This window comes from Archocentrus centrarchus, chromosome 7 (genome assembly GCF_007364275.1).
Source record: "Archocentrus centrarchus isolate MPI-CPG fArcCen1 chromosome 7, fArcCen1, whole genome shotgun sequence".
NCBI lineage: Eukaryota > Metazoa > Chordata > Actinopteri > Cichliformes > Cichlidae > Archocentrus > Archocentrus centrarchus.
In genome coordinates this window covers 13524976-13536628 of record NC_044352.1, presented here as the reverse complement: position 1 = coordinate 13536628, position 11653 = coordinate 13524976, and the positions used below count along the sequence as shown (strand labels likewise).

At 36.4% G+C, this 11653-nt stretch overlaps 1 pseudogene; it reads left to right on the top strand.

The window, feature by feature from the left end:
* The first annotated feature begins 631 nt into the window (after positions 1-631).
* Positions 632-11400, top strand: LOC115783425 (cadherin-13-like; annotated as a pseudogene).
* The last annotated feature ends 253 nt before the right edge of the window (positions 11401-11653 follow it).

The following is an 11653-nucleotide window of genomic DNA, read 5'->3' as shown; positions in this document are numbered from 1 at the left end:
GTGTTACATCGTTTGCCCATATACTCTTCCAGTATTGCTCCGTTTCCAGCCTTGATGGAAGGGGGGGTGGGGGGGCTGTTATTGTATTGTTGCCCTGCCACTGAGAGTAAACCATGGATAGTTTAGTGGAGAACATCTGGTTTATTCTCCTGGCTTCTATCTCTCTGGTATACCTCTTTAAGTGTTTAGCCAAGACTGTGACTCTTTACTTGGCAGTTTCTAAGGCCTCAGGTATGGACAGCTTGCTGTACATCTTAGGCATCTTCTTCATCACACCTTTCTGCAGCTCTGATAGCTGGTTAACTTCCCTCCATGCTGCCTCTAGTCTAGTAGGGGCTGTCTGTAGTACTGCATTCCCAACTTCTAATAGACTTTCAAAGGGTATTTCATGTAGTCTTGGCTATCAGCCATGGAGGGCCCAGATGTCCAGCTTAGCCATAATCTTCTCTTTCAGCTGCTTTCACATTCAACTTGAAACCCAGTCTCAGGATGATGATATCTCCCCCTTGACCTGATGTAGCATTTGTGTTGTACCTCATCATGGTAGCAGTTGCCGCTTGCGGATGTTTGAACACTTAACTACTAATTGTTTGCCCTTTTGCTGGCATACAATATCCAGTAACTTACCCCCATGGTACCAAGTTACGGGGTATAGCCTAGCCTGCGGACCCTTAGATGCAATGCCCTGGCTGGTATTCAAACTCCCAAATTATTGTTCCAGCACTGTTGACAAAATCTTATGGTGTTTTACCAGTGATGTTTTTTTTTATTTGTTTGTTTTTTTGTTTTGGGTGGTTTTTTGGTGGAAGGAAAAAAAAGAGATTCAATCTCAGGGGCCAGCACCAGGTTGCAGGAAGATCTTTGTCAATGGCTTTTTCTAGCAGTCATCACATGTGGGTCAAAGTTATGCTTACAGATATCTGCACTTAACAGTAACAGTAAAACACCAGTTTTTACTGTTATCTACAGTGACAGTAGGTTCTTGCAAACTTTACTTTGCATGAAATTTGCAAGTGGCTGATCCTAGACAAATTGGTAGTCACTGGAAATGTATATCCCATATACACAATTTTCCATAAAGCAGAATAACTTGTTTAAAATATTCTAAGAAACCATTAAAATTACCCTACCAGACTCAAAGGAATTTCCAAACTTTTTTTTGAAGGCCTTAGAGAACTCTATAGATGCACAGGGAGACCACACACTTCAGTAGGACTAAAAGTAAATAAGTTTCACCCATCATTCTGTAAGGAGGTTCTACTCTAATTTCATATAAATGATGGTGCGATAGTCATACTTTTTCCACATCACTGACATGTGGGTTTCTTTTTTTTTTTTTTATGAATCTGACAACAATGCTTTGATTACTGCCAATGTTTTAAAGAAGATCGAATTATTTGTTGGCACTTCTTTTGATGTATTTCCAAATGCAACAAAAGAAGTGGAATTTACTGTACATATTCCAGCAAACATCGTACATGGCAAACTATGGTACTTTGGTTCCAGCAGCATGTCGCAAGAAGACATAATTTGTTCCAATTAATCATCAGTGATGAAATCACTTCTCAAGAAAAAAGGCATGGACGGTAACTAAGTAACAAAACCTTTGGGCAAAAACATGGCAGTTATATTTTTCTAACTCCAGTGTAATTTCATATTAGATAATTATGCAACCTGCTGCTTTGTTTCTTCAGCTGAATAGCTAAATGAGTGCCAATGATGGCCTAATTGATGCTTTAAATGCATTATTAAATCAACCAACTATTTTAATCAAATAATTTCAAAAGAAAGTCAACTGTATTATAAAGGACCACAAACACCTTGTACATCACCTATTCTACCCCTGCCTTCTATGAAGAGATAAAGATCAATTAAAACCCAAAGTAACAGGTTAAAAACAACTTCTCCCCATGGGCTATGGAATGCATGATTATTTCTTTTTTTCTTTTGGTGTCAAAGAATCCATAGGTCCCAAGGTACAAGCTAGTACTGTGCATGGCTAAGTTCCTGTCACGCATTGCTGACAATTTCAGCTGTTAGCTATCGTAACGGATCGCTATCATTACAGTTATCTAGTGGGTATGGCCATTAGCACTAGGAGGCAGTTGTTTGATAAAGATGCGAGCCAGTAAATCCTCTTCATGTAACCCCTCTCACTGGCATGTCATTTCCAGTAACTTACTCCTCATGCTACCCTGTTACTGGGACAGCCTACCCTAGAGACCCTTAGATGCATGCCCTGACCTGGATTCAAACTCCAACCTATTGTTCCAAAGACGGCACTCACTATCCAACTATATTTTGACTAATTATTTTTTATTATGTTTTAATATATGCTTTTTTTTTTGAAATATATGTACACACCCAGCTATGATTCAGAAAAAGATTTAGATTATTTCATGGCTCAACCTATTATGTCGATTTATCAAGACATCCCTCCCACTGACAGGTATATATCTGCCAAAACCCACATTGGCAGTCACCTGCATTTCCACTCAAGTGCATTCAAGGAGAAGTCTGTGATGAACTAACTACAAAAACAAGCCTTCTCTTGGATATAATATGGAGATAATACATCCGATTCTTCTTTTGATTCTGGTAAGGTAGAAGTATTCAAAACAATGCTTATTTTTTCTTACTTCTGCCTCAGATTTCAACATGAGGGATTATTTTTAAATATGTTTTCAACGTAAATAGCACTAACATAACAATATGATAGTCTACTTATTTAACGTGCGTATTACTTTTTTCACATATGTGAACTAAAAGAACCGTGTATAAATGAAATCATTCAGAACTGCCTCGCTACCTTAGATTATTTAGATTTCATTTTGAGTACAGGAAATATAGATTATGTCTGTCATCATTACATTAAGTTACAACCAGTATTTAAAGATTAAAAATCTGTAAATAATGTGGTAAGTGCTCATGACAATACAGCCAACGTTTAATACAACATTTTCCAGTGTGATATTTTGCAGTGTTCGGGAGTCCACAGATCATCTTCACAACTTTTGCTGCGTCAAAAAAGAAACTGGATCATTGACTCCTTTACTATTGATGAAGGCTATCAGGGATCTTTCCCATATCCACTGGGCAAAGTGAGTGAATGCGTTAAGGATAACACATTACTAAATGCAGAAGGATAAATCCTAAATTTACTGCTGCTGTGTCTTATGTTCAATACAGATAGACATCGAGAAGGACCTCGTCCTTTTAAAGATACGTGGTCAAGGTGTTGATTTGGAACCCAAAAATGTGTTGGAAATCAATGAATATACAGGTGAGATAACCGTCCTCCGTCCCGTGGACAGTGAAGAATATTCTACTCTTAAGGTGAGATGAAATATTAAAAAAGAAAAAATATATCTTCTGGAAACCTAAAGGTGTGTGTAAAACATGGTGGTGAGGTTGATTAGTTCACGGTTCTTGCTTTTGCGTTACAGCTGACGTTTCAGGCACTTGACAGACAAAATCATGAAATAGACACGCAGCTCGGGATTCATATACAGATTTTGGATTCAAACGACAACCCTCCAATATTTAAACTTGAAAAGTACAATATCAGCATAAAAGAGTCAACATTACAGGGTAACTTTCTCACTTGTGTTATTTACATTTATAATACTCCTGTGATGAAATTATAATTTTGTGACAGTGAAACTAAACATAATCATTATTTTCATTCTGATACTGACAGGCACTGCTGTGGTTACCATTGAAGCAACAGATAAAGACAGAAGTGAGAAAAATAACAAATGTTCCCTAAAAATAATTTCAGTCACACCTACGCCTAAAGATCTCGAGTTCTACTTAGAACAGATCCATGAGCAAGGAATTGGAACAATTTCTTTTAAAGGATGTCTGGACCATGAGGTGAGAGAAATTATTGCTTCATGGCAAAACTCTCAAATAAAAACTTAACATTTTAACATTTGAGCATAAAGCTCCTCAAATGTTAATAATGCAACCAAATCCAATATGTTTGACATGAATTTATATTTAAAGTGAGCAATGTTTTCTTTTCCCATCAGACAGCACAGAAATACACCATTATAGTGGAGGCCAAAGACAATGGAAATAAACCACTCTCCAGCTCCTGCACCATCACAATCAATATAGAAGATGGAAATAATCACCTTCCTGTGATCACACAACAAATAGTGGGCAATTACTTATTTCAGTCACCTTAAGTAACTCAATTGTAGCCATTTCCATAATCCAACAGTCTCTTTTATTTTGACCCTAGGGCCCAGAAAAAGTGAAAGAAGGACAGATTAATGTTCTTGTTTCACGTATACAAGTTAATGACGAAGACACCAGAGGAACCCCAGCCTGGAGAGCCAAATATACAATCCAAGGAGATACAGACAACAACTTCAGAATAACTACCGATCCTGAGACAAACGAGGGACTAGTGTATGTGGAAAAGGTATTTTTGTGATTACTGTATGACAACAGCAGACTAAACCTCCCGATCAAAGAGTTTAAAACTACAGTCTGTGTGGTGAAAATATTTAAAACTCCCATTTTTTTAATTAACCACCACAGTCTCTTGTTTATCTTCAAAAACCAGTGGAGAAAAATTACCCACTTACTTCTGATCATCTTAGATACTTGGGTTAACTCCCTGCTTTGCTTAGTTGATATCAGTAATTTAGAAACAGTATTTGAAGTTTTAAACTTATTTATGTTTTGCAGAGGTTGTGGTTTAAAAAAATCTAAATGTTTGATCCACAGCAAAATTTGTTTTTACTGCACCTGTATTGAAAATTTTACCATTTTAACCTCTATGTTTACCTTCATTCATGTTTCTCCTAAAATTAGATGCCTCTTATATAGTCTGAACAACAGTTTTATCATAAAGTCTCACTTTTTTAAAAAATTAACCACAACACAAATGAGCATTTTCCAAACAACATTGTGTCTTTTTACAGCCACTAAACTATGAAGATGCTAAAATGAAGAACATAACTATCACTGTAGAGAATGAGATTCCTTATTATTCATGCAAAGTGGAAAGACGCAGCACCACCGGTCTTTGGAAAGTAGTTACCAAATCTGGTTCCACTGCTACTAGGACCACTGTTAGCGGTGTGACTGAAACAGAACTGGCAACAGGTGCATCCAGCCATCAAGTGATTGTTACTGTGGAGGATGTCAATGAGCCGCCGGTCTTTGACAAGCCTTCAAAAGAAGTTGTGGTGACTGAGAACTTTGGGGTGGGTAAATATCTGGAGACATTCACAGCTAAAGATCCTGATATTGACAAGAATATCAAATTTAAGTAAGTCTTAAATATACAGTACTACTACATGCCCGTCTTGCAAGACAAAAACATTCTACATTATTACATAGGCAGACGATTTGAAAATGTCTGACACAACACATATTTTTCAGATACACGATAGGACACGATCCAGCTGGTTGGATTACAGTGGACCCTGACACTGGAAACGTAACCACATCAAAGGTCTTGGACCGAGAGTCAGAATTTGTTAAAGACAACATTTATGTAGTCACAATATGTGCTGTTGATGATGGTATGAATTAGATGAGTATTTACATATTTGGAACAGTATTCATCCACATTTCCTCATCACATTTCTAAAAAGTTGTACCACTTTTTTGTCACCAGGCATTCCAAAGATGACAAGCACTGCAACCCTTAGCATTCATGTCAGAGATGAGAATGATCACGCTCCATCCCTAGTCCTAAGCATAATTGAAATGTGCCAATCTGATGACCACTCATTTGCCAACATCACAGCATTAGATGCAGATGATGAGCCCTACGGTGGCCCTTTCACCTTTGAGCTCCTCGGAGATGTTGAGGGCAAGTGGAAGATTGACCCTGTCGTAGGTAAGATGGCAGTTCTTTTAGAGTCTGAAAATACTCAAGCTCATAGAACTCATAAAAATCATTGTCACTGGTATTAAATAAAACTCTAAGCCAACTTTACACAGTATCACAATGACTGTTAGCAATACAACTGAATATGCATTCCTTTTTGGACCCACAGGTTATTCAGTCAACCTGATTAAAGACCATACAGTTAATTCTGAACACCACAAGTTGTTGCTGGAAGTTTCTGACAAACAAGGGAATACAGCTGTCCACAACCTGTCAGTTACTGTGTGTAGCTGCTTACACTCAAACATCCCAAACTGTCACATGCGAAAATCTGGTGCCGCATTAGGAGTGGGAGCAGTGGGGATTTTTTTGTTTGGCATGCTGCTGATTGCTGGTAGGACACATGTTCAAAATATTTCAATGATTATTACGATAACTTTTTAATTTTTGTTCTTGTTATTTAAAAATGATCAAAACATAAAGATAAAAAACAATAAGTTCTAAGTCTATAATAATGATAAGAAGTAATTTAATCCAATAATGTGCTTTACTGAAAATAAAATAATTATTCTGGAAAATAATATCAAGTTTGTCATGGAAGTTTTTCATTTAGAATTATTTATATATATTTTTTTTTCCTTTTTTCCTCTGCTTGCTAAGATTTTGGAAAACATTTTCAAGAACAAGAAAAATAATAACCACAGTGAGCACATAATATGTCATGTATGCATGCATTTGTGCGTATGGTCTTTCTGCTCCAGGTTTGCTACTTTTGACCCTCCTGATGTCCTGTAAGAAAGAGATCTTGGAAATCGATGGTGATTTTTTTTCTGAACAACAACTGATGAAGTCTAACACTGAGAATCCAGGAACAGACTGCCCAGTAAATACCTTTATCACAAATACAGATAAAATATTTGTATACAGATATTTGTAAAAGTCTGTTGGTTTTCACAAGTATGCAATTCAGTGAGAACATTTTTTTTTTTTAATGTTTTGAAAAACTGCAGAAAACTATAAATTTGAAACGGCATATTTTCATTTCATTTGACTCTTAAGATATAATTATCCAACTGCAGCACTTTTAATTACTGAGATTACATAATTTATAGTTTTTGCTGTAAAAACTTAAAACAAAATTACTTTTATCAAGGTGGCCACTGTGATGCAGAACCAGAGCCAGATGCAAAAAACATCTCAAGTTAAAGCTGTGACAATGAATTCAGTAAGTGCTGCAAAATATACATTATTGCATTAACTATTTTGTGAAGAAAACTTGTATATTATACATTGTGACAAATGGTTGATTTTTTTTCCAGATGCTTATGAGTGGTCAAGAATTGCAGTCTGCCACAAAATATTCAACTGCATGTGGCAATTTCGAGGAATATGGCACATTTGAAAATGGAATCCTCGGACAGCAACAAGTAGCAAATAAAAATTTGCATTGGGTAATTTTATCTGCTAGAATCATTGGATAAATAAAATCAGTCATGATACTCTAGATATATCAACAAATCTCAAACACAACAAACAACCGATGGTGTTTATATATATTTCTGTGCCGTGCAACTTTTATACTACTACTACTACCATTTCAATCTTGCACCAAGTCAGCTTTAACAACATTAAGTACTTATTTCTGACATGTTTTAGACATTGTTTTTACCCTTTTTAATAAGAACAATTTAATCACAAATAAGTTTTGAAATTAGGAAAGGAAAAGACAAATTTTTGATTTTGTTCCTTTCAAGGGATTAACAAATAGAAAAGTGCAGCATTAACTGCCACGCTTGCTCTTTAACAATTTTTGGGCATGATGGATGACAAACAGAGACTGATTAAAATTATTTCAAGCAAGAAAAGCTGTCATGGTTTGACATGTTTCTTTTCCGTTGTTGTTCTTGGGCTTTCTTTCTCAGCTGACAATTGATTCAGCAAATAACAGATCTCAAACAAACTCAGAATTCTTCGACTATCAAAGGAAAACCTCGATGGCACAACCTTCTATTCGTGGAAACTTTATGCGCATGGTACAGAAATTATGATTTTTATTGTTGTATTTGTTATTATCATTGAGGAACTCTGTGACATTTAAATAGGCAGAAGTTAACAGTTTATTTTGCTGAGCCATGGCAACTTGCTGTTCATAAAATTCATCAAATCTCACAAGTATTAACTATTTAAACTATTGATTTTCCAGTCACTGAGGGGATCAAACATGGAAATGAGATATCTTCAGGGACAATCTAAGAATGAGGTAATAAGGTTCCCTTTTCATATGAAACTTTCCTAAATTGTATTATTATTTAAATTCCCCGGCCACTTTCTTAAGTAGACCTTGCTAGTACTGGGTCGTACCCCCTTTTGCCTTTAGTACTGCATTAGTGCCTTCCACATGGCATAGATTCAACAAGATGCTGGAAACATTTCTCAGAGATTTTGGTCTATATTGACATGATTATCTGCAAATCGCCACCTTATCATGGTGGAAGAGTTTGTGTATCCCAGGGATCCCTGGGCATATGTTGCTTGGGGGCTTTTGCCCCCTGGTGGCATCTCCCAAGGAAAATTAGTCCTGGGACCATATGAAGAGCAATCCAGACGACCCCTATGAGAGGAAAATCAAGTTTACTCAGTTTACTCTGCCTGGGATAGGGTTACCGGGACCCCAACCAGGCCAAGGGTGTTCTGTTACTGGACTTCTGTGCAAACCACAATTTGTCCATAACGAACACCATGTTCAAACATAGGGATGTTCATAAGTGCACACCAGGACACCCTAGGTCACAGGTCATTGATCAATTTTGTAATTGTATCATCAGATCTGCGGTCTTATGTTTTGGACGCTTAAGAGAGGAGCCGAGTAGTAAATTGATTACCACCTGGTGGTGAGTTGGATCAGGTGGCAGGGGAGGATGCTGGACAAGGCTGACCCATGCTTTCACATTGGTTATGCCACATTTTGATCCTATTATCTATATTTCATAGCAAAAACTGAGATATCCAATCTTATCTAGTTTATTTTTGGTAAGCCTGTTGCCTCAGTTTCCTGTTTTTAACTGACAGAAGTGGCACCCAGTGTGGTCTTCTGCTGCTGTAGCCCATCTGCTTCAAGTCTGAGGTGTAGTGCAATAACCCAGTATACCCTGGTAGTAACAAGTGGTTGTTACTGTTGTTTTCCTATCAGCTAAAAGCATCATTTACTTGGATTGATTACACACAGATAATCCTAATACTCAATAGAACACTGAACAACTGAAAATAGACCTGAATAGATACTACTTATAACCACTTGTGTAAGGTTTTCTTCTTTAGTCCTCTGCTCTTTCATGAAGCAGTTTAATTTTAAGAAAATTAAGTATTTATTTGTGAAAGGTTCAAAACACAGTTTTTATTGTTTCTGACTTTGGTCTTTTCAGAAGATTAACTGAAAACTCAAAAGGACAGCATAAACTGCTGGACTTGTTCTTTTAGTATAATAAATTTTGACAAATGGCCTCTTATTAAAATTATTTCAACTGTGAAACGTGTCATGGTTTGAAATGTTTGTTTTGTTTTGTTTTTCAGCTGATAAATGAAGCAGTACATGGAGGATCACAAACCAACTCACTAATCTCAGAGTTGCAAAAAGAAGACGCAATGTCAGAATTTATTCGTGGAAACTTTATGCGCATGGTACAAAGATTATTATAATTATAATTATTGCACTTACTGTTATTGAGTAACTGTCAGATCTGAATAACAGGGTGTTTTTTTTTTTTGTTTGTTTTTTTGCAGAGTCATAACATTTTGCTGTTCACTGAATTCTGTCACGTTTTAAAAGTGTTAACCAGTTACATGCTTAATTTTTCCAGTCACTGGGGGCATCATCAAATACTGGAATGAGACATCTCTGGGGACAATCTAAGCATGGGGTAAAGCAATATGAGCTCTTTTCATGTGAAATTTTCCAAAGCTTGATTATTATTTAGACTCTTTGCGACACTCTTCTTTTTTTTTTACACTTTGCTAGTGTCAGGTTGGACCTTCTTTGGCCTTCAGAGTTGCCTTAATGCTAGATGGAACTGATTCAACAAGGTGCTAGAAACGTCCCTCAGATATTTTGATCCATATTGACATGATAGCATCACACAGTTGCTGCAGATTTGTCAGTTGCACAGCCATGATGCAAATTCTCCATTTTGCCACATCCTGAAGGTGCTCTGTTGGATTGAGATCTGCTGTAGAAGCCATTTGAGTACAGTGAACTTGTTGTTATGTTCAAGAAACCAGTTTGAGATCATTTGAGTTTTATGACATGGCACATACTCAATATAACACTAAACTGAAAGTAGTACTTAAAAGATGCTACTTACTCCTGCTTGTGTAATGTTTTTTTTTTGTTTTTTTTTTCAGTCCCCTGCTCTTTCATGAAAGTATTTAATTTGAAGAAAATGAAGTATTTATTTGTGTAAGGCTTTAAACATAGAAAAGTACACTGCCAGCCTTGCTCTTTAACATTTTTCAGTATAATGGACTTGGAAATTCTGTCAGGGTTTGACATGTTTGTTTTTTGTTTCTTTCTTTGTTTTTCTCACTTTATGAATGAAGCAGTACATGGAGCATCACTTATTGTTATTACTGTATCACTGAGTAAATCTGTCAGATTCAAAGAGATGGGTGTTGAGAATTTTACTGTTTACTAAATACTGTCAAGTTTCAGAAGTATTAACTATTTAAATGCTTGATTTTTCCAGTCACTGGGGGTATCATCAGAAATGGGAATGACACATCTGCAGCGAAAATCTAAGCATGCGGTAATGCAAAGTTTTGTACAATTTTATTATTTAATTTTACAAAGTTCAACTATAAAGTTTGATGTCTGGCCTCAATTCCTATTAGGATTTTAATCCTACTGTTAACTTATTTCAAACAAGCAGATTCATGTAATGTTCTGTTTCTAATTTTTAAGAAATGGAGGGGACACAGTCTAACTTTTCTAGAGAATCTACTAAATGAGCGAATAGCAAAAATGATGGCCACTCTCCAGGAACCAGGAAAGGAACTGGGTAATTATGAACCTCATGTATATGCTGAGGAGGGAGACGCAGATCACAACTTTGAGCTTGATGCCATCCCCATTGCTGATGTTTCCTTTGACCCTGAAATGGACCTGGATATCAAGTTCAGTACCCTGGCCTCAATCTGCATGCCCAGTGATATCGCCACAGTGCACAATATCCAAACATCAACTCTGGTCCAAGGGAAAAGTCATGAACTAAACTGCCAGCAACTTTAAATTAGCATTATATTTCATGATAAAGTCACAAGTCCTGAAGTATAAGGTAGGATATGCAAAGCCATAGTTATTAGGTTCTTCTGGGAGCGTGGTATGGTAGGCTGGAGTGTCATGTCATATTGTTTACAATGAAGACTGGGTAATGGAAAAACTTTAAGAAGGGAAGTAAATATGGTGTTTATCATTTATGCTTTTTTTCACTACAAGCAGCACTAGAGAGTGACATAGTGGTTATTAATAGTACTAACAGGATAATGCATTTTACTGTCTTTTGGGTTATCTTGAGATTTTGTTCTCAACATTTTTTAAGGCACTGTTTTAGCTTGTTATATAATACATTTCAAGTGTGTCATTTGTTTTCTCTATGTCCATTAGAGGTTGTCAGGCATTTAAATAAAACTTTCAAAAATACAGTTAAGCTTGAATGCATGAATGTTAAAGGCATGCAGGTGCGCCTTGTACAAATAAAAGCTTTCTCCAAAATACATGATGATTACTGGTGTGCTGTAATTCCATGG